Genomic DNA, 24,482 nt, shown 5'->3' with positions numbered 1-24,482 from the left:
GGATGGAGTTGTTTGAACCAATTTCGAAGCAATTCAAGAGAATAGGTTTTTTGCGGAATTTTTCGAAAAAAAACCCTAAAAAGTCGAAAATTTATCCATTCTGGAGTATTAATGTCTATATACTACATTAATACTCCTGTTGCCTTTCCAAAATGGTGCCAAATGTGTTGATATCTCTTGTAGTTCCAAAGATATTAGTGATAAAAATCATTACATTTAGATTTTGAAACCTTTTCTTTTCGCCCGGGGCATGAGATTTTCTCCTGTGGGGCTTGTCCAACACCAGCTAGTCATATGGGGTCGGACATAATCCCCACTTTATTATGGGGATTATGACCAAAAAACAGGACATAATCCCCATAATTGCAATGGGGATTATATCCGGCCGCCTTAATCTTAACCACATTCATGACCCTACCTTATGCACTCAATTAATTTTTCTCCCCTCCACGATTTTCAAAAAAGAATACCACAAATTTTTTATTGAATATCTCCACTCCATTTTCCCATCGTATTTTATGTGCATTGCTTCAATATTAAGATAACATAAAAAACAATCAAACAAATATTTATAACCACAACACACACACTCAACTTGAATATTTGATTTAATAAACTCTCCGATTTGTTCATGCTTACGCATTACAACTGGTTGGAAGAGCGAAGCAGCTTCATCCCCGAATTTTATTATTCCACTGGATATCCCTGTCGCCCACACCGACCTTCTCTTATTATTTTACTGAATTTCCCTGTCCCCACACTTATTTTTGACAATTGTTTGAGGTGGGGGGTAGACAAGGTAAATTTTGGATTTTTGTTAAATCAGATGGTGTTGAGCTAATAAAAGCATGAAAGCGAAATAAAACACAGCCAAACTGAAAAAGGTCAGTGTAAAATAAATAAATAAATAAACAAACAATAACACAACACGGCTAACTAACCGCTTGACCGTTGGAATGGCAGAACAACGTTTCTAGCCCCCTCTCCTCTCTCCCCACCATAGAAAATAGAAGCAAAGGTTGGTGGTAACAAAATGAACGAGCGAAAAAAAACAAATAAAACTGAAAATAATGTTGAACGCCTGCAGTTTATTTATATATGTCGAGTTGTGTAGTAGCTGTAGTAGTTTTCAATTGAACAAGCTGTTCTGTGTGTGTGTGAGAGAGCACATAGGTGTGTAGTGGTAGCAGCATATTGAGGCGATCAACAAACTACCTCGCAAGTATTGGATGTCCTTGCGTTGAAAAATAAAGTTGTTTGCTTATACATTATGGGGTCAACATCACACAAACGTTGGAGTACGGTTGGAGGAGAATGGGGGGGGGGGGCGTAGAGGGGAGAAAAAACAATATGAAACAACAACAAGAACTTCAACTCTAAAACGATTTATTAAAATGATGCCAAGAAGAACAAGCAAATAAATGGAGCGAACATTTCTACTCCAACGCCATAAACCACATACCCACCCTCCATGGCAACTCTGACTCTCCCCTCCCCTGCACCACCCCCCGCTACATGATATTTGTGGAGTAAGAGCATAAACATTATGACCACTCACATAAACTTGCACCAATACCAACCAACCCTAACACCATCACCACCTAACCGGCGTCGTCCTCCATCACAGTGGTCGTCCATGTCCAATGTGCGCGTTGGGGTTATTTTAAGAGCCGGTGTATGTCAACAGTCAATGTTTGCCAATGCTTTCCGTGACCAATGCTTGGAGAATGCCTCGAAGCGTGTCGTTAGACATTTCAGGTGGAACTAGAAATCAAATGTTGACACTAACACATTGTTGATGTTCTTTCTCTCGAATTGGCTTCGAGGAAATTGTGGTGTTCACTTTTAGGCAATTGTTATGGAGCCTCCTGTGGTGTGAAGGGTCAAGGGTAGAAGGTGACAAAACTAAGGTCACTTGTTGTGTGGCAATGAAACAAAAATTAAAAATAGCAAAATATTATATCAATGTCAAATGACGCTTTGCTAAGTAATTAAGGTGGACAATTGGGGGGGGGGGGGTGTTATGTGGGTGGTTGGGTGATTTTGGGGGTTGTAACTTGTTTTCACGAGGCGATATTATCCGTTGAGGAATTAACGCTTTGTTATGCTATGCGACAAAATTCACATATTTTTTCAAAATTACAGGAAAATAACCGGTAGATTTTGGCATCAGAGCAATTTATCTCTCGGCTATATGCCATTTACCACATAATATTTCCCATTAACTTGGTAGTGCAACTTTGGGGGCTGTCAGTCTCGGCAACTCGTAGTCTTTTGGGCTTCTTTGATCCAGGTAGTGATTCTAGGTTCCTAGAATAAAACCTGGCAGTTTATATCGTTGTGCGTATCATTGCCGGTCATAAACTCCATACTGGAAAAGAGGTTATGTCCAAAAAGAAATCGGTCATAATTCCGAGAAAAACGATGGCGGACATAAACCCCATTTCGGGGTAGGTATTTTTAACCTGTTTACGGCAAGAACATTTTTTCGTGGAGGAAATACCCGGTTTTTCGATACGATAATTCGAATATAAAATCCGGGCCTTATCCAATTCTGCCAATCTACTAAACGGATATCATTTGAAAGCTAAATGGAAATACCTATCCAACAAGTGGTCATATAATTGGTTGTAAGAACCCTTTCCGGAGCAATACAAGAAAATTGATTGATTTTGTACCACAACTTTTTGAAAAACTGACACCTTATGGGGTATTAAGGTCTACATACTATATTATAAACTGAACTCTTGTCTTTCCAAAATGGTGCCAAATTTACTGATATCTCATGTGGTTCCGAAGGTAATGGTAATAAAATCATTGAATTGAGATTTTCTCTACTAATAGGTATCCAACCTTTATAGAGTTTTTAAGTAGCCTGCCTTTGACCGGGGTTTGGGATTTTCTCTTCTGGGATATGTTCAAAACCGACTACGTAATCCGACGTATCCAACCTTTATAGCTTTTTTATGTAGCCTGCCTTTGGCCAAATTTCTATTTTTTTTTTAATTTAAGGTCAATTCGAGTAACCCCTAAATTTTACTTAAGCCATGTTTTCTTCCCCTCCCCCAACCGGCCATACTCCCATGGGGTTAAAGCGGACATAATCCCCACTTTATTATAGCGATTATGACCAAAAAATAACCGAATTAAATCCATAGGGATTATCTCCGGGGGCTTGCCAAAATTTAGTTAGTGATTTTCTGAATCAGTTTCTGTCATTTGAATACTTTTTCTGAAGTAGTTCTCAGTTAAATGCTCCTTGTACCGTATCATAGTCAAACGTTGGTAGGTAAATATAGGTAGTCACAAACCGTAGTTCTAGCTGGAATAACTTCCTAGCCATTGTAGACGACCCAAACAGCTAAACTAGAACATACACACAGTGAGCTGTCGAACCTGAAGAAGTTCCGACACAACTGCGAAGCTCCAGACATCGGCTGACAAACATACCTTTTATCGAGCTGTTGAACCTGAACGAGCCCCAATTCGTCTGCGAAGGCCTAGATATCGGCTGCCGAACATACCTTCAGCGAGCTGGCGAACCCGAATCTGCCCCAATCCATCTGCGAAGGCCCAATCCATCTGCGAAACAGAACGAATCCCAATCCATCTTAGAAGATCAGGACATCGGCTCCCGAACATACCACCCGGGAGCTGCCGACCTCGAACAACCTAAGATGGTTCCCCGTTACCTCCACAAGTTCCCGGTTACCTTCAAATCGTCACTATTCCGAACGTCAGCTTCGCCCAAGCACAAACATCGTAATTGCTGGTCTTCCTCAATTGTTACCTTTGAATTGTCGGCTAATCACACTTCGAAATATCCACTTGATTGTCAACAAAGCGAACGAAATTGTTCGAGTTCGGTCTGACTACGAACCGCAAGTCGACTTCTGACCGAAAGTTATATGGAGTGGTTGTCGGAACTAAGGGTGGGATAATAGTCCAAACTTAGCCGACTTTCGAACCGAAATCGGACCAAATTCGCATTGACATCCATGGGATATTCCAAAGGGAAATTTGAGCTGTCGGACCGATTGTGGACCGAACTCGGAAGTAATATCGAGCACATTTTTGTTTTTTTACCGTCTTTCTAATAGTATTCGGTCTGAAATGTCTTATTTCTCCAGGAGAGTTCACCCTCTTCGACATCGTAAACATCGAATTTCCGTTGAAGAACTCTATTTCGAATTACCGATAACCTCCCCATAATTATCTTATCCTATTTTAATTATAGTGCTTTAGTGTTTAAACAAATAGAACACACCCAGGAAAGGGAGAAATCTACTCTTCTTGTCCTATAGGTGTTAGTTTGTCCTAATGGAGACCCTGGGTACAGCTGGGGCCCTACTTCGAGTTTCGGAGAGCCTACGAAGTCCAGTCGTCGTCCTATATTCCATATTAATCTTATCGTATTTCGTCAAGAGTAGTAGGTTTTAATAGGCAGTCGTTTTTAATAGGCGGTATTTTGAGGATTTCCGCCACAATTCCAAATCAAATGGCCTGAAACTGGACAATTGGCGTTTTCGGTAGGTCTGCTTTCTCCTTGCGAAAAATACTTTTTACAGGTGTAGCCCGCATATAAGGGTGCTTCCCGATTTTCGGTATTTTAAACTTCACATTTGGGGTTCTTGAATCGTCTGATCTCTCCTTGCCAAAAAAATGTTAAATTCACGTTCACTAATTGCTGTAGCCCTTCTGTCATGATTTCTAACCAAATTAGATGACAATTCTCGATGATATATATTTTTAGTATTTTCCTCCTTCCAAAAATATCCCCTCTAAAAGTTCATACATTCGTTTACATAAACAACATTATCATCGATTCGCACCACTGTAAATTGGCTTATTTAGTGATTCAAAGCGTGATGTGTTTTTAAACTCATTTATATCCCTGACCTCACTCTCATTTCTGTGGCAGCAGCTACAACAAAACCAATAACGTGGAGTTTCGGAGCACATACATATGTTCGCCAATAGATTTCTGAAATTTAGTACATGGGGGAAAATGCGTAAATATCAATATACACCAACTACATGTATTGTTTTTTTTTTTTGTATTATTTGCTCCATATCATTCTATATTGCTTTGATACACAATTAAACACACACATATACAACCTCCCTCACTCGCATATGTGATTATGCTGAAACTACATAGAGAACAGCATATCAGCAATTGAATACAGATTAACTTTATGCGAAGGATAACAACAAAACACTAAATATTTTTTTTTTTTTTTTTTTGTACCAAACAGCAAAGAACAACGCATAACAATAGAAACAACAAATATATGTGTGTAAGTACTTTGAAATTCTTGTATAAATATACAAATACACACAAACTTATTGCGAATTCCCCCCATTTGTGTGCAGTATTTAGTCGGGGGTGGGCTTTGGATCCGACTGGGGTCAATAAAAGTTTTCCATGTTTTTCGCTTTCAATTCACTGGGCCTCCAACACCATAAAATAAAGACTAAACTGTTGAATATACCCCCGCCCGGCCCGTGTGATTTCCGTTGTCCGTTGAAGCAGGCCACAGAACTCCCCAACTAAAACAGGGTCTCATCAAAAACAAAACTAGAACACATCTCAAGTACACAAAGTGGGCGATTTGTTGAGGAGGGGGAATTGTGCAGTCGGATTGGTGCTCAATAGAGGAAAAATGTGTTGGCTTTGAAATAATTTGCAGTTGGATGTTATGTTTGGTTTGTGAATTCTAAACTAATTGATTTGAGGTCATTCAACCTATGATTGAACATGATTTTTATTATTGGTAAAAGAGATACAGCTCCAAAACGGTATTTAATAGAAATATTGAAATATGTATTCAACAACTTTCTCACAAAGGAGAATCGGTTGTTTCGAGGTACTGCTTTCTGATATTAACTGAAACGTCTTAAGTTGAATTTGACAGACGGACACCAATTTAAATGACAGATATGACCCCCTATGCGGATATGTTCATAATCCTGAATTCGGGTATTCGGCACTCAAAAGTCCTTTGTGTTATTAAAAAATACCCTGCTACCTCTGGGATGGTGTGACATGGTGAACCAAGGCCGAATACATGGGATCTATTGGGTTCCATACCTTCCCGAAATCTTTTACTTTTCTGACATTTTCTGTAAATTGAACATGAAAAACGGAACTGGTTTCTTATCTACGGGGTGAGATGAATAAACTGCAAGAAATTTAAGACTGCTGTCATTTCTAAGCCACTCGTCCGACAGCTTATTCCAGTGACAGCTCATTACATTGTTTACAAACGTACAAAAGCATTTTGCTGAGAATTTTCCAGGAAAAAAGTTATTCGCGATGGAATTCAAACGTGATAGTGTGACCTCTTTATTTTTGGCTGGAAAACCACAAGTGGTTATAGTTTGAGCACTCCATCATTTAAATGTGAATATATGTTTCGTGTCCCGTACCATCACTCGTTGCCGTGATGCTGGTAGCGTAGCCCTACGTCAAGGAAGTGGACGGAAGAAAACAGCATCATCACTAGAAACGATTCGAAAAGTATAGAAGCGAATTGATCGAAACCCGCGTCGCAGTGGCCGAAAAATGGCTCATGAGCTGAAAATTTCTCAATATTCCATTCGGGAAATATTAAAAAATGAGCCATTGAAATTCCGAAAAGTGCAAGAACTTACAGCGTAACAGAAAAAAAAATAGATTTAAAATAGCTAAAGAGTTGCCTCGCTTTGCCGAAAGTAGTAAACTGCCGTATTTGGTTTTCTCCGATGAGAAAACATTCGTTGTTCAGCAGTTTGTAAACAAACAAAATGATCGTGTTTTCTTGCCAAAGAGGGCAGCTGAAAATTTGCACCTTCGGTTGGCCACCAGAACTCAAGCGCCGGCCATGGTGATGGTGTGGACCACCATAACAGTCGATGACCGCTCTCCGCTCGTATTAATCGACCGTGGCATCAGAATAAATGCCGAATATTACCGCGAAAATATTCTGTGGGGTGTATTAAAGCCTTGGCCATGCAAACATTTTGGTCGCAAACCTTGAACATTCCAACAGGGCCAAGAATGGTAACAAAATGAGGTTCCTCGCTTCATTTCTTGCGAACAATGGCCACCAAAATCTCCGGATACCACCCCGTTGGACTATTGTGTTTGGAGTATTTTGGAAAGCAAGGTTGGCACTAGAAAATACCAAAGTGTCGATCAGGTCAAGTAAGCGCTTCACCGGGAATAGGCCAAAATACCGCAAAGCAACATTCGGGCAGCGTGTGACTGTTTCATTGGCAGTTTGAGGCCATAATTCGTGCCAAAGTTGACCAATTCGAACAAATCTAAACGTATTCTAAAATTTGATGCTATTTCCGAAATTGTTTGCTTTCATTGAATAAAATCAAATAATATGTAAAAATTATTGCGTTTAACTTGGTTGCAGTTTTTTTGTCTTAACCTTTAATTCCATGGACTCTGGATGTTTGTAGGAAAAACTCTGCGTATGAGTGATATGAAATATATGAAATCACTCTTATGATAAGGGACTGGTGTACTGAACCCTGAACTAGATTACCCAACTATACTGCGTACATCACATCCCTGTGTCGATCTAATTGTCTCACTCATATTTTGAAAGAAAAAAATGAAGTTGTTAAGTATAACCTTAAAATTTTAAATTTATATTTATAAATTAATACCACACATCTGCAACCAAAGGTCGAGTGCTTACAAAGACATATAATATTATCTAAAAGTCTTCAAAGAATTAAGTAAAAAAATCGATTTTCCCATAAAATTTTTCTGAATTAAATCAGACTCTCCTTTGTGATAGGAAGTTTTTGGAAAAATCGTACAAAGCCCATGAAAAACGTTGAAAATCCAGCTTTTTTTGGACAAAAAGCCTTTGAACTTGCAACAATAATGTAAAAAATGAACAAAATCATCCCCCTCAAAAAAAATAAAAAAGCTCTTAAAAATCAGGATATGTCCTGGGGCTAAAAGAAGTGGTCCAGTCCAGGATGTAAATTTTTTTAAATCTCCTAATCTTGCAAATAAAATGAGAAAGAATCGTAACACATCATTCTTCTTGGTCATCATTTTGGACATAGAATCCGTAAAAATACTCTTAAATATTCTCGGAAAGATTTAACGTGGATTTCTCGTCGGCTGAAATAAACTCAGCTGTGCTGTGCCCAGGGACTCCATTATTACCCATTACACCTTATAAAATAAGAAGAATATATTTCTATCATTCCTGAAGGGGTTTTGATTTATTTATTTAAATACTTATTTACAATCTACCAGAGCTAAAATACGATAAGGAATATAGGATGATAATTAGCTTCGTAGGTGCTCGGGAATTACAAGTTGAGTTGTTCAGTTTGAGATCGAAAAATCAAGTTTATGATGTCTCGTGGGCAAGAGGGAGAACGACTCGTGAACAATTGAGAACTATGATGTGGCAATGTCGGAATGTTCACGATTGGTATTGGGATGGTTACTTTGAAGTGTGATAAGCATACGATTCGAAAGTGATTTGATACTTGTGGCTGACCGTCGAATGTTGACAATTTAGGGAGATCAGCAATTACAATTTTTGTCTTCGTGTGTAGCTGGGTTTCGCGATGATTACGATTTAAAGGTATACCGGAACATGTGGGTTGTCGCCAGATGTCGATTGATTCGGGAGATTAAGAATTAAAATTTCAGCGTTCGGGATGTCGAGAATTTCAGTGAATGATCGGAATGTTGATGTCCGGGTCTACGGAGACGGGTTGGGGACACGTGGTATAATCGCCAGGAGACGCAGCTTATTTTAGTGATACTGGGTTGCCCAAATTCGGCAGCGATATTCTCGGCCGATCGCCTTGGTCGACTTTTATATGGCCTCTTCGGATTAGAAAGAGCCTTACCAGTCGAAAATTTTTCGTATAAACGCTTCTGTTGAATGTAAATTTCAACTATTTCAGAGCGCTCGCGTGGCGTGTATTGGTTCATGGTAAAAATCTGCTTGGACTGACGCTTCAAACGCGGTATGTCATTAAGCGATGTGACATCTCCGTCAAAAGTTATGGCGTTGCCAGATGGGTCCGTCGAATATGGGCAACCCTGTACTTAGGATATGATGTCAACGTCGTTTTAGGTTGTTTGGCGTTGGTAGATAACGGATGGTGTATTTGGGAGCAGCCGACCTGGTCTTCCAAGATAGATTGGGATTCGTTCGGTTCCGGCAACTCAATAAAGGTATGCTTGGCAGTCGATGTTTAGGCCTTCGCAGATCGGATCGGAACTCGTGTACGTTTAGTAAGGTCAATGTGGGCTGTTTGCTGTTTGGATTGTCCGCAATGGCTAGAAAACTATTCTATCTACGGTTTTACGGTTTATGACTACCTCTAATTCACTATCAATGTTTGAGATATTATACGGTACAACGATCCGAAGCTCCTGCCGAAAAGCGGGCCAAAATTCCTGCGAAATAGAAAACCGAAACTCCTGGGTAAAGGCAAGCTGAAATTTATTTCGGAACAGCGAGTCGAAGTTCTTGCATAACAATGAGCCGAAGCTCCTGCGGAACAATGAGCCGAAGCCCCTGTGTAAATGAATTACTGACCACTCAACTTAATGGGATTCAGTTCAAAATATATATATATATATTCCCAGCGAACGATCCCGTTAGTCAGAGGACAGAAAATAATTCAGAAAATCGCAGTTCAAAAAAAAAGTATTTCCAGCGAACGATTCCGTTAGTCAGAGGACAGAAAATAATTCAGAAAATTCCTGATCTTATTGTAACATAAACCGGAAACCGGAATTATTAAGTGAATGAGGATTATTTGCCTTATGCGGTAAACGGTATGTTGCCGAAAGCTAAATTGTCCATTACACTGCCCACGAATACTAGAAGGTTGGTTGATACTGTTCTCATTGCTATCGTCGCATGTTCTTCTTGTCTTGTTGTTGATACTATTGTTAAAATAGGTGCGGGTTTATGTTATGACTGCTAATTTCTGAAAAAAAGAATTTATAACATCAACAATTCTGTGCCCGAGGTTATTGAAGTATTTTGAATATTAAACATTTTTGTGGGGCATTTAGACACCCATGAAAGACCTCAAATACAAAATTTCAGACAATTTCAAATAGCGGGGCACCGATATATGGGATATATATAACAATATGGTCCTATATGAACTGTTTTTGTAAACTCATAACAACCTTGAAAAATTCAGACCCAAATCACATATATGCCATATTTTATGGAAGAATAAGAAAAAATGCAGTTTTGGAATCCAATTAGAATTTAAAAATTTTGGGATAATACTGAAATAATTTTGACCATTTGTTGGGCTGATAATGAAAACATAGGACCGGACCTACGTAAATCGTTAGATCGATCTCAACCACTACAATGATATACGTTTTGCAGTACCAAATGATAAGCCAGAGGATATAAAAACCCGCTGTCTGAATCTTGTTTTTTCTCCATTTTTGCAAGAGCGTCTAGTGAGATCTTAACATTTTTAATAAAAAAAATAAGTGCTTAGAATTTAATTTTTAATATTTTTTTTTTTTTGTGAAATAATACCCAAAAACGGAGGTAATTTTATATATGAGATCATCAACGCAATCAGGAGTTAGACCATAATGAATTGTGGCGATTAGTTGCTAACTGAATCCACTTCATTACATTACTGGAGATTCTAAAAAAATGAGTCAAATGTGATATTCTTTCCGAGAATCTAAAACATTCATACATCGTAACAGTGGGCGTATGGATTGCAACAGAACGTCTACGCCTGGATGTACAACAACTACTTAATCAAATCAATAAGTACACACATATGTGTTTGTATTTGTAACGTTTTTGCTTTCACTCTCTAAAATTAAACTTGGATACATATACAGGCGATGGTGAGACAACACCCAAAAATTAAAACAAACCAAACAAAACAAAAAAATCATATATTTTTTGTAAAAATACAATTAGCAAAGTTGCAAGAATTTTTTCAATTATCTACTCGAAAATCTAATTATACTTTTAATTAATTTTTAGCATACAGCATCTATTGATCCCCCATTGAATATTACAAAAACACACAAACAAACACCCACACACACACACACACCCATACACATGTAATATATTACAGATGTTGTTGTATTAACTTGTGTCTGAACAAAGTCGTCTGTAACATTATTTAAAATAAATTATAGTGGCATATACAGGACTAGTGGGAGATTGAGAGTGAGTGAGAGAGAGAAAGAGGGAGAGAGGAAAATATTTTATAACAACAACGTCACATTGCCGAAAAAAAGAGAAACTTCATAACAACTAATTATTTGTTGGCGTAGTTTTTGCTTTAGCTGTTGTTTATTTTTATACCCTCCACCAAACGTAGTATGGAGGGTATATTACGTTCGTCATACCATTCGTAACTCATCGAAATAATAATTTTAGAACCAACAAAGTATATATATTCTTGATCAGCGCAAAATTCTAAGACGATGTAGCCATGTCCGTCCGTCCGCCTGTTGTAATCACGCTAGAGTCAGAACGAGTTGAAATATGAAGCTACAATTTTGATCTTTCTTTTGTCTGCAAGCAGGTCAATTTCTATATATCGGGCAATGATACCCATATAACGGTACCCCCCGATATTCAGTATTCTGATGACTTTACCCACATTTGTCAATGGAACTGTCTGAAATTCTGAAAAAGAGTTCTTTCTGAGTTCTTTACCTCCTGGAAGTAAATTAACTATATAGGTCCACTATATCGTATTTCCTCCATATAAAGACACTGCCACATTTTCAATGGAATTGTCTGAAAATCCACACGAGGAGTTCCTTGTGAGTACTTTATATCCTAGAAGATAATTATCTCTGTGGGTCTGCGATATCCTATATCACCCATGTAACGGTTTCCCCCGATATTCGGTATTTTGATTTGATTTGATTTGATTTCAGGCAAAATTGTCATTGGAATTATCTTAAAATCGACTAAAGTTGTTCCTTGTGAGTACATTACACCCTGGAAGATTGTCTATATAGATCCACGATATCATATATCCCCTATATAACGGTTCCTCCCGATGTTCGATATTTTGATGATTTTACCCAAATATTTCAACGAAATTGCCTTACAATCCACAAAAGGAGTTCCTTGTGGGTACATTACCCTCTGGAAGATTGCCTATATAGATCCACGATATTATATACCCCCTATATAACGATTCCTCCCGATGTTAGGTATTGTGATGAGTTTTGCCACATTTTTTAACGGAATTGCCTAAAAATTCTCACAAGGATTTTCATGTGAGTACACTACCCCCTGGAAGATTGTCTATATAGATCCACGATGTCATATATCCCCTATATAACGGTTCCTCCCGATGTTCGGTATTTTGATGAGTTTAGCCACATTTTTCAATGGAATTGCCTTAAAATCCTCACAAGGATTTTCTTGTGAGTACTTTTTCCCCTAGAAGAGAATTGTACATATAGGTCCACGACATCGTATAGTCCCCATATAACGATAACACCCGATATTCGGTATTTTGATGAGTCCAGGCCAAAATTTTCAATGTCTTAAATTGTCTTAAAACACACAAAAGTGGTTCCTTCGGAGTATTTTACCACCTAAGAGATAATTGTGTACATAGGTCGAGGTTTTGGTAAAGGGCCCATGTAACGGTACCCCCAGATATTCGCTATTTTCATGATTTTTGCGACATTATTTACCGGAATTGTTTCAAATTTCATATTTGAAGTTCTGGACCGTTACTACAGCCTATGACAAAAATGTCTTGGTATAGTCCTCATGTAAAAGTATTGATTTGAGCGGTATTTTTTCACGGATTTTTTTTTTAATTTTTCAAGTTTTTTCCAAGTGGTGGAGGATATATAAAATTCGACCCGACCAAACTTAGCTGCTTTTTAACTTGTTGTTTTCTTTCGCCATACATGTATTGGTTCATTGGTTGGGTTTCTTTTTTGTTTCTGTTTTTTTTTTTTTTTTTTTTTTGAAGCAATAATTCAACATGAAATTGAAATGGTAATAATGAATGTGGTTCACCATTCTCTTTGGGTACTTCCACACGCCCACATTCGCACCAGCGAATGCCACAAAAACCAACAACAATTTGACGTATAAAATATTGTTTCCTGTTTTTATAAACATTTCCGTATTATTTGCAGCTCTAAAAAAAAACCAACACAAATAAAAACCAAGCGAAACGCATTCACATTCGCATGAAAGCACCGAGCAATGTGCACACTGTTGCAAATGTAAAAAATTAAAAAATAATAAATAAAAAACGAAACTTGTAATTTTAGCTATTGCAGTTTGAAATATTTCGGGTAATAACTCTAAAAATTATCAACTTAATTCAATTATTTTGTGAAATTGTAAAATTGAAATGGAAATTAAATAGACAGTTTTTTCCTCTTTACAAATAAAGTTTAAAATTGATGATTAATTTTTTTTTTGCCTGCACACTGTGCACTATTTTGACTTCGACCTCAACACAATCGTGTATTTGCTCGGCCAGCTACTCAGTCATGTTTTTTATTGGCTTTTGAGTTCATGACTCTTTAAAGAGTTTTATTATTTCTTTTTTTTTGGCTCCGCTTTTTTTTTCAGCAATTTATTTTACAATTAACGAGAATATGTTGTAGTTTATGTGACCTTTTTGAATGGCTTGAGAGCGAAATATTTAAATCGACGACCGTTCAAAGGTTAAGCATTAAATGTCCATTGCAAAAGTTATAAAAAATAAGTTGTTGCTGTTGTTACACTGTGACACTTTGGATCACAATAGGAAATGCAGGAAAAAAGAAATAAACAACGGTAACGATGCAATTTATTTTATTTCGTCCGAAATGATTCGTCGAAGGAAATCCTGACACATTTACGCGTATTGGTTGGAGTTTTTATATAATCGGAAATAATTTGAAGAGGCATTGGTAGAACTTTTAAATAAAAGCTCAACATTTTTATAATGTGTTACGTAGTGTGTTATAGAAAGAATTTTAGTATAAAGTAGATGGGACGAAAATCGGTCCGGCCCTATTATATGACACCCTACAGCACTGCAGATATTTTTCGTGAAAAATGTCATACACAAAAATGTATACACTCGTGTGGTAACACCACACTATAATATAATAGAAAGCCCCTTAGGCCCAAACCATTTTTTGTCGATTTCGTGCTTGAAATAATGCCATACAGTCTGGCAAAAATTTTAACTTTGGTTCTTAACCGGTAGCATTTGACCTATATTTATGCCTTTTGTCGTGCTGATAGGTATTAAAAAAAAAATTTTTTTCGCATAAAAGTGTTGGTCTATTTTTCCTCTAAATATTATTCCATGCCCATCCAAAATACTAGGCTCCCTAAACTCAAAACTATTGCGAAATTCTGTGTCGATTGACCTTTAATTGTGACCCGTAGAGCAACTGCAAATCATAGATATTTCGGTTTTTTGGTCTCTTTCAACCCCAAAATATTTGGTGAAAATTTTCAAAAATAATAAGTTTCTAAGTTGCCTCTAACCAAACAACCTTTATACATGAGGATCAGGCGATATATAAATTATTAATTGAAAAAAAAATTCGTTCACATTTACGATTTTTTTTAGATTTTTTTCTTTTTGCCTAGAGGTCATTCTAAATTGGGGAGAATCGTCAAAATCAGTCCTGCCGTTTTACAAAATCAGTAAGTTTTTCTGGTTTTGGTTAATTTCGCCCTGTAAATATTTTACGATCATCTTTAAAAACAAAAGGATTTGATTCCGATCCTAACCTCAACTCCATACAAAATTTCTTGAAGATCGCACCATATTTGCGACCTATATTAACATGTACAGAAAGACTCAGAACAGGTTACAGCTGTTTCAGAGGTTCCAAATATCGAGTTAAAAACGAGTGATATATAAATTCGGCTCATTATTATTAAATCTCTCTCTTCGAGTAAGAAGTTGTTGTTCTCCCAGGTATAAAAACGGTGGCCGTAAATAAAATAGAAAAAAAAAAAAAAACAATAATAATAATTTTTGGCGTGCCCAACGCTTTAATACACCCTCGAGAATATTTTCGCAACAATATTCGGCATTTATTCTGACGCCACGGTGGATTAATACGAGTGGAGAGCGACTATCGTCTGTTATGGCGGCCCACACCATTACCATGGCCGGCGCTTGAGTTCTGGTGGACAACCGAAGGTGCACATTTTCACCTGACTTCTTTAGTAAGTAAACACGATCATTTTGTTTGTTTACAAACTGCTAGACAACGAATGTTTTCTCATCGAACAAAACCAAATTCGACAGTTCACCACTTTTGGCCAAGCGAAGCAACTCTTTAGCTCTTTTGATTCTATTTTTTTCTGCTGCGGTGTAAGGTCTTGCACTTTTTGGAATTTCAATGGCTTTACCCCGGTATCATTTTTCAATATTTGCCGAATGGAATATTACTATATGTTCAGCTCACGAGCCATTTGTCGGTCACTGCGACGCGGGTTTCGATCAAGTCTCACGGTAACGAGCGATGGTACGAGACACAAAAGATTTATTCACAGAAGGAGTGGACAGATATATTCCATCTTCTGATGTGTGTAATTTGAGGACAATCGGACTCTTACATAACATTTCATAAGAGTTTTAATTATTCAACATTTTAACGTTTTGGGGGGGGGGGGGGGGGGGGGGGGGGTACTTGTTGGACTCAGCCGATACCGTCCACTTTTGCACCTGCAAAGACAAGATTATCCTGCCTCTCTCTGTGCAGTAAAATATATATTTTATAAATATCTACCTTTTGTGAGGGAGATACCAGAAGTGGTGGGCCGATATTGCCCATCCCCGAACTCGATCTAAGTTTGATAATAATATTGCGATGAACCAAATTTGGACCAAATCGAATACTCCCTTCGAGAGTTGTCGTCCACCCCAGCCATACAGACGGACTTAAGTACGTAACAAATGTCCGAAACATATTTGGTCCAAAGGGACCTGGAGTCTTAAACAGTTATTTCGATGAAGCATGTTTTGGCCGTATCAAATGACTCTATTTCTAGCCATATGGCTGAGGGTATAAAAAACATTCGAAAATATTCCCTATTCTTTTGATAACTTTTTCCTCGGACTTCTCTCCAAGGTGATAGTTTCCAAAAGAAGAAATATTCTGCACAAAGTTTCACTATAAATCTTAAAATAAATCATATATTTAGGTAAAATATTTTTTTACGAAAATTATATTCAAAATATATATATACTATTAGTGAAAATTGGGTCTCTGCTTTTTTACTGTTAGTTTAACACGCATCCAATAAGAGTCAAAATCTTTCGTTAAAGTTCAGTTTTTTGCGGATAGTTTTAAAGTAAAAATTAAGTCGAATTTCATCGTGAGTCTTTGACCAAAAAATATAAAAATTATTGCTTATTTCTGAAAAATGTAACCCATTTTTCCATTTTGCTTTAATTTTTCTTATAATTTCATGATAAAATAGCCAGGGTGGGTTGTGAAAAGTTCCAAGTGGATTTGATAGTACTCGTTTTATAGTTATGACTATATATAATGGTACCCCTATATAATATTTGGAATAGATCTTTGAAGATTGATAGATATATTTGGCTACATACAGTAGCATTGGTATAGTTATCCCCAGAAAGGATAACTGCGGTTTCAAGAAATTGTATGTATTTTTTTATGTATGGTATTATATAGAAATGCCATTTATAAAATTCATCAATATACGTCCACAATTCGATGCTGCGCTTTTATAAAGATATGCCCTGGTTTCAGCTATTGCAAGAGTATTGGTCATGTTTTCCAATTGATTTGGCGTTAACTTCTTTTATGTCTTGCTACGATCCCGTGTAAAGGTAGTTTCTAACCATATTTAAAAAAAATGACCAATAAGACCCGTTTGTAGGCTCCCATCAAGGTTAAAATTTTCAACTAAAATATGTTTCTAATTTTTATCTTCAATTTTGCCGAAACTGCACAGATAACGAGAAATCTTAATCCCTAATTTTTCAAAAGTATTTATTTATTTAAAGTATTTAGGTCATTTCCGATGTAGACTTTCAAAACGTGTCTTTTTATTTTAGCTCTACTTTCGTGATATGCTGGATTTTCTCCGTAATAATTTTTTTGTGTCCATTGTGCGATAAGTCACACTGCTGCATAGAAATTCTCCACTAAAAGGCTAACCTTACACATTCATTAAATTCGTATCAATTTAGTTCTGCTTTTCTATGCTGAATCGTTGCTTAGCGTCCACTTTCGCATACGCTAATAATTTAAAATTAGCTTTTCTTAAGGACACTTGAAACTCCTAGAATTACTAAGATCCCTTATGAAATGCATGTGTGAACTCATATCATTGTTAATATCATTTTTGTACGTAAAAATAAATTAAGGAAATTAAAAATGTAGCGAATTCATTAAATTGCTACATTTTATTATTTTGCATTGATGTCATGTCAACGTGTCGATGTCCGTCCCCAATAGATATTTATATTATCTAATAATATGGCTGTCTTGTCTCGTCTATTATCATCCACATTTCATATACATAATTTCAATATATCCATTTAGATTTTGAATGAAATCTGTTTGGCCGTAATATCTTTTTTTTAATTAAATATTTTGTTATTAATTGAGATATTTATAGCAAATTGTTATCATTTAGATTGGTTGGTTGTTTTTTGTTGCCGTTGTTGTTTTTTGTTTTTTTTTTCTTGTTTTTTTCTCTACTTCTGTTTTATATTAAATTTATTTATTTTATTTATCTGATTCATATTCATTTGACAATATCAAATTGCATTGATATCACCTGTTATGCTCTGCAGTTCAGACAGACACACACAAAGCTGTTTAAATCTGTCTGAGTGTGTGAAAGTGCATTAGTGCCACTTTCAAATTCAATTATATGATTTTTTTTTTTTTGCTGAAGAGGAAATCAACTATTTTCAATTTCCCATTTGAATATTAATTCATAACATCCTATTGCAGTTAAATATATTTCTTTATAAATGTTATAATTATATTCACATAAATTTTAACGCACACTTGTACATGTGTGGTGTTGTCGAGATGAGTGTGTGTGTGCATACACGTTAGGGATGCCATTCTGTTTGTCATTCCGTTTGTAACTCCTCGAAATACTCATGTCAGATCCAACAAAGTATATATATTCTTGATCAGCGTAAAATTCTAAGTCGATTTAGGGATGTTAGTCTATCTGTTGTAATCATGCTATCATTCGAACGAATCGAGACAGAAGGCTAAAATTTTGTAAATGGGCCATGTAGGTCTACGTTTTCATATAGCCCCCATATAACGGTACCTCCTAATATTCGGTATTTGGATGATTTTAGCGTCATTATTCACCGGAATTATTTCAAATTTGGTATTTTCAGTTCGAAATAGATACTACAGCCTAAGACAGAAAATTGTTTGTCCAGGACAACGTCTTTGTAAAGCCCCCATATAACGGTACTTCCCAATATTCGGTATTTTTACGATTTTAGCGTCGTTATTCATCGGAATTGTTTCAAATTACGTATTTAGAGTTAGTAATGGGAACTACAGTCTGTGACGGAAACTTGTCTATGCAGGTTCAGGTCTTCGTATAGGCCCCATACATCAGTATCTTCGGCATTTTAACGATTTTAGGTTCAATAAACACCGAAATTATTTGAGATGTAGTATTTGAAGTTCGTAATGGATGCTACAGCCTGTGACAGAATATTATCTATGCAGGTCCAGGTCTTCGCACAGCTCCGATATAACGGTACCTCCCTATATACAATTTTTTGATGATTTTAGTTAGATTATTCACCGGTTATTTCAAGTTTCGAATTTGAGTCTGGTAATGGCTTATGACAAACAATGCCTATGTAGGCCTACGTCGTATAGACCCCGATGTAAGGGCTATATTCGGTTTTTTTAAAATTGCAACAGAATTTTTTAAGGATTTTCTTTTTTGAAAATTTGCAAATTCGTTCCAAATGGAGGAGGGTCTTCAAAGTTCGGCCCAGCTGAACTTACTGCTTTTTAACTCGATTTTTATTTGAAATATTTTACAAACTCTTTGAATTGTGTTTTGCTTCCACATTCTTATCGTCATACAGAGACATGGCTCTCATTTGCCTTACGGTCGATGAAAAAGACGAAAAACACCCTGAAATCTCCAATTCTCCATCTGGGATTTCAATTGCCCTACCTAATCGTTAAACATGTATGATTGTATGGTTTCCATGATGAGTAATTTGATCAATAATAAATTTCAACTATTTAGTTTTTTTTTGTTTGTTTCTGCTAAATTTATATTTGTATATTATTTAGCCACATATTGACAAAATTTAGGCTATATTTTTTTCTCTCTATCCCGCTCAATTGTCTACTGAAGAGTCACTAGGATTTATTTCATTATATTTTATGATATCAACAAAAACGACACAAATAAACAGTATTGCAGTTATTAAATTTAATCCATCTCAATTTGGAGGCCAAAGTATTTATAAAAATATATATGGTTGTGATAATTGACTCAATATGTATTCGAGTCATGATGTTAAATGTTTGACGAGGTGTGGTAAATGTGAAAGAAGAAAATAATAAATGTACTGCGCAATAGGGAAATTTTCAATGTAAAGATATAATTAATATTTTTGTCATAAGAAACCATAGCAAAGAAACATTTTGCTTTTTTGAAAACAAAAACAAGTTAAAAAGTATCAGTCGGTATTGCCGCCAGAGATATACCCACAGCCTATGTTCGATTATCTAAATATATATTGACTAGTGTTAAGGTTATTCAAACGTTTGACCCTCTATGGTGCAGATCCCGAAGGAATGGGCCAATATTGCCCATTTCCTATCCGACCCAAAATATGATATAAATATTTCGACAGATGTGCCAAGTCTAAATGGAATCGGATGTTAATTTGGCGATTTATGAGCTTCATGGGTACTCAAAATTTCAATATTTTGTGGGGGAGGTACCAGAAGGAGTGGACCGATGTATTCCCCCTTCACACCAGGCTAATACAAATATTAGGATATGTGAAATTTGAAGACAATCGGACTTTTACATCACATTTAATAAGATTGTAATTGTTCAAAATGTTGACCATTTGTGGGGGAGGTACTTGATGGAGTGGACCGATATTGTCCACTTTCACACCTGTCCTAGCACTGACGCAAATATTAGGATTTGCAAAGTCGGAGCAAATTCGGGTTAGCCTTTCTCTTTCTGTGCAAAAAATATGTTTTTTTTTTGCCGTGTTGGAGCAAATTCGGATTATCCTTTTTTTCCTGTGCAAAAAATACATTTTTTGAAAATTTCGACCTTTTGTGGGGGAGGTACCGGAAGGAGTGGACCGATATTGCCCATCTCTGAACTCGATCTAAGTTTGACAAAAATATTACGATGTAGCCAATTTGGACCAAATCAGATACTCCCTTCGAGAGTTATCGTCAGACAGCCAGACAGACAGACAGACAGACGGACGGACGGACATCGCTAGATCGACTCCAAATGTTCTGAAATGGATTTGGTCCAAAGATACCTAGGGTCTAAAACCGTTATTTCGACTAGGCACGTTTTGGCCGTATCAAATGATATATACCCTCTGTAGCCATATGGCTGAGGGTATAATGAAGGATAAATTCTAGACCCAGCATTGGTAGCAGTAAAGGGTGACATGAAAAAACTGCAACCAACTTCAGACTGCTGTCATTTCTAAGCCACTCGGCCGACAGCTGTAAGTATTATTCCAGTGACAGCTCATTATATTTTTTACATGCGTACAAAAGCATTTTGATGAGAATTTTCCAGAAAAACAGTTATTCGTGATGGAAACCAAGCGTGATAGTGTGATTTCCTTATATTTGGCTGGAAAACCACACGTTGCTATCGCACTCCAGCAGTTAAATGTGAATAAATCTTTTGTGTCTTGTACCATCGCTCTTTACTGTGATACTTGTAACGTAGCTCGACGTCAAGGAAGTGGACGGATGAAAACTGCAACATCAGCAGAAATGGTTTTAAAAGTAAAGAAGCGACTTGATCGAAACCCGCGTCCCTGGGCTGAAAAATGGCTCGTGAGCTGAACACATCGCAATATTCCATTCGGCAAATATGGAAAAATGAGGTCGGGGTAAAGCCATTGAAATTCCAAAAAAAGGAAGAACTTACACCGCAACAGAAGGAAAATAGACTCAAAAGAGCTAAAGAGTTGCTTTTCTTGGCCGAAAGTGGTGAACTGCCGAATTTGGTTTTCTTCGATAAGAAAACATTTGTTGTCCAGCAGTTTGTAAACAAAGAAAATGATCGTGTTTAATTGCCAAAGAGGTCAGCTGAAAATGTGCACCTTCGGTTGGCCACCAGAACTCAAGCGCCGACCATAGCGATGGTGTGAGCCGCCATAATAGCCGATGGTCGCTCTCCTCTCGTTTTAATCGACCGTGGCATTAGAATAAATGCCGAATAAAGGCCTCGGGCACGCAACCTTATTGCCGCAGACCTTGGACATTCCAACAGGACTCAGCACCATCGCACTCAGCACGCGCCACCCAAGAATGGTTACAAAATGAGGTTCTTCGCTTCATTTCCAGTGCACAATGGCCACCAAAATCTCCGGATACCAATCCGTTGGACTATTGTGTCTTGAGTATTTTAGAAAGCAAGAAAGCACTAAATAATAAAAAGTGTCAATAATCTCAAGTAAGCGCTTCACCGGGAATGGGTCAAAATGCCTCAGAGCAACATTCGGTCAGCGTGTGGCCATTTGAAAGTGCAAAATTCACTATATGCAATGACTCGTCTTGGGTGCATCAGCTTTCCACTTTCTGTGTACCAAATGCGAGCTTAATCTGGAAAATCGATTTTTATACCCTACACCACATAGTGGTAAGGGTATTATGTCTTTGCATTTATTTGTAACATGGAAAATAAAACGAGATAGACCCATAGTTCCTTTTGGTGATCAGCATGTCCGTCTGTCTGTCCATGTATTTTTGTAAACAAAATTCAGGTCGCATTTATTATTCCATTGAGATGAAATTTTCTAAATAACATTTGTTTGGCTCAAGGACGAACCCTATTGAAATTGGTGAAAATCGGTCCAAACTTAGATATAGCTCCCAAATATATATTCACACGATTTTAGGTTTCTTGTGCACCAAATGGCTAATATCAGTCCAAATGGTGTGAATTTTTCTACATCCGACCGACCTACAAGCATGTGCTTCAAATTTGGTTGAGATATAGCTGTAGCTCCCATATATATCTTCATCCGATTTTAGGTTTCTTCTGCACCAAATGGCTTATATCAGTCCAAATGGAATGTATTTCGGTACATCCGACCGAATTCAGCCTACAAGCATGTGCTTCAAATTTGATAAAAATCGGTTCAGATATAGCTACAGCTCCCATATATATGTTTCATCCGATTTGGTGTTTAAGTCTCTCACATTCGTAATATCCACTCCACGAGACTAATATTTTGCACCAGATATCAGATACAGCCTAGCAATTCATGATTCAAATTTTATCAAGATCGGTTCCGATTTGGATATAGCTCCCATATATTTGTTCATCCGACTTTAGGTTTCTTATGCACCAAATGGCTAATATAAGTCGAAATGGTGTGAATTTTTCTACATCCGACCGAATTCAGTCTACAAGCAGGTGCTTCAAAATTTGGTAAAAATCGGTTGAGATATAGGTATAGCTCCCATATACATATATCTTCTTCTGCACCAAATGGCTAATATCAGTCCAAATGGTGTAAATTTTTCTACATCTGACCGAATTCAGCCTAAAAGCATGTGCTTCAAATTTGGTGAAAATCGATTCAGATATAGCTATAGCACCCATATATATGTATTATCCGATTTGGTGTTTAAGTCCTTCACACTCGTAATGCACTCCACGATACTGATATTTTGCACCATATATCAGATACAGCCTAGCAATTCATGATTCAATTTTTATCAAGATCGGTTCCGATTTGGATATAGCTCCCATATTTATCTTCATCCGATTTTAGGTTTCTTGTGCACCAAATGGCTAATTTCAGTAATAAGTACTTCAAATTTGGTGCACGATACATAAATAATATTTGGTACCAGATATCAGATGCAGCCAAGAAATAGCTGTTTTCAATTTATGAACATCGGCTCAGATTTGGATAAAGCCTCCATATATATCATTATTCGATTTCAGGTTTATTGTGCACCAAATTGCTAATAATAGCCCAAATGGAGTGAATTTTTGAAATTCAACCGAGTTTAGCATAGAAGGAAGAATTTCAAATTTGCTTCCGTATATACTTTTCATCCGATTTGGGTTTTAAATCTCCAACTTTCGGAATATGCACTCTACCATAATGATATTTTGTACCAGATATATCATAGAGCTCAGAAATTGTAATATAAACCTTTCTTTTACGAGAGTTCTACTAAAAATGCATAGTGGTGTAGGGTATCATATAGTCGGCCTCGCCCGACTTTTGAGCTTTCCTTACTGTTTTTTTTTTTTGGTAAAATCGGCATCTTCTGTAAGTCGATCGCAGGTCCACTTAGCGAAAACGCATTGGATTTGGCTTCAACTCCTGGACCAATTGTGGCGTCATACTAAGGTCTTTTTGAAAAATTTGTCTCACTGATATATTCGAAATGTTCAATTATTGAGAACGACGCGGAATTGATGTTAATGGCAATTCACACACACCTACTGCAACATCATGAGGATGTCAATTGCTTCCACTTTTTATACAATATGACGAAGACATGGTGCTGACGATGCGTCTCTTCTTCCAAAATCGATACACAATTTTTTCCATGATTTTCTAAGTAATGTCACAATATTTCCCACCATTTTTCAAGAGTATACACAACGGAAGAATAAAACTAATTATCTTTCAAAGTGTTACCAGCCACGAAATAAGTTTAAAAATAAACTTTTTCGTTTTTCATAGTTCAGTACACAAGCTTCTTAACTTATGATTTCATATATTTCACAACACTGATATGCAGAATTTCCATGCATGTCCTTGGAACTTGATAAGGAACTAGTTCGTTCGATCGAACTAGATTGGCGCACTCTAGTGTACTTTTTATGAGTAGTCATTCTGAATATTCGTAAAGGGTATTATATCGCCCGCACCGCCCAACTTCTGCCTTTCTTAGCGAGTTTTAAATTAATTTTCTTCCTTCACAACCATTTATATCTATTTTTAAACTACCTACTGATTTCAAATACATTTTTAAACATTCTAATTCAAGGGATCTCTGTTTGAAATAATTAAATTGTTTCATTTCTTTTTCTATTAGTTTATTTCTTTATTTTTTGCTACTTTTAAATCCTCATTTCCATTGAAGCCAACAACGTCTGTTTTCACATGTCACATGCATGGGACAATATATATGTGTGTGTGTGTGTGGGTGCGTGTGAAGCAGTTTGATCACAATCTATGTTTCTGTGTGTGTGTGGGTGTCA

At 36.8% G+C, this 24,482-nt stretch overlaps 1 protein-coding gene across 2 annotated transcripts in view; it reads left to right on the top strand.

Annotated features, from left to right (window-relative positions):
• Positions 1-24,482, top strand: part of LOC101893452 (tyrosine-protein phosphatase 99A) — a 606,223-nt gene that overhangs the window by 14,216 nt on the left and 567,525 nt on the right. The window lies entirely within an intron of this gene.

Source organism: Musca domestica, unplaced genomic scaffold, assembly GCF_030504385.1.
Source record: "Musca domestica strain aabys unplaced genomic scaffold, Musca_domestica.polishedcontigs.V.1.1 79, whole genome shotgun sequence".
In the NCBI taxonomy this organism is placed as follows: domain Eukaryota; kingdom Metazoa; phylum Arthropoda; class Insecta; order Diptera; family Muscidae; genus Musca; species Musca domestica.
The sequence above is the reverse complement of the archived record's forward strand: the minus strand, read 5'-3'. Positions and strand labels throughout refer to the sequence as shown.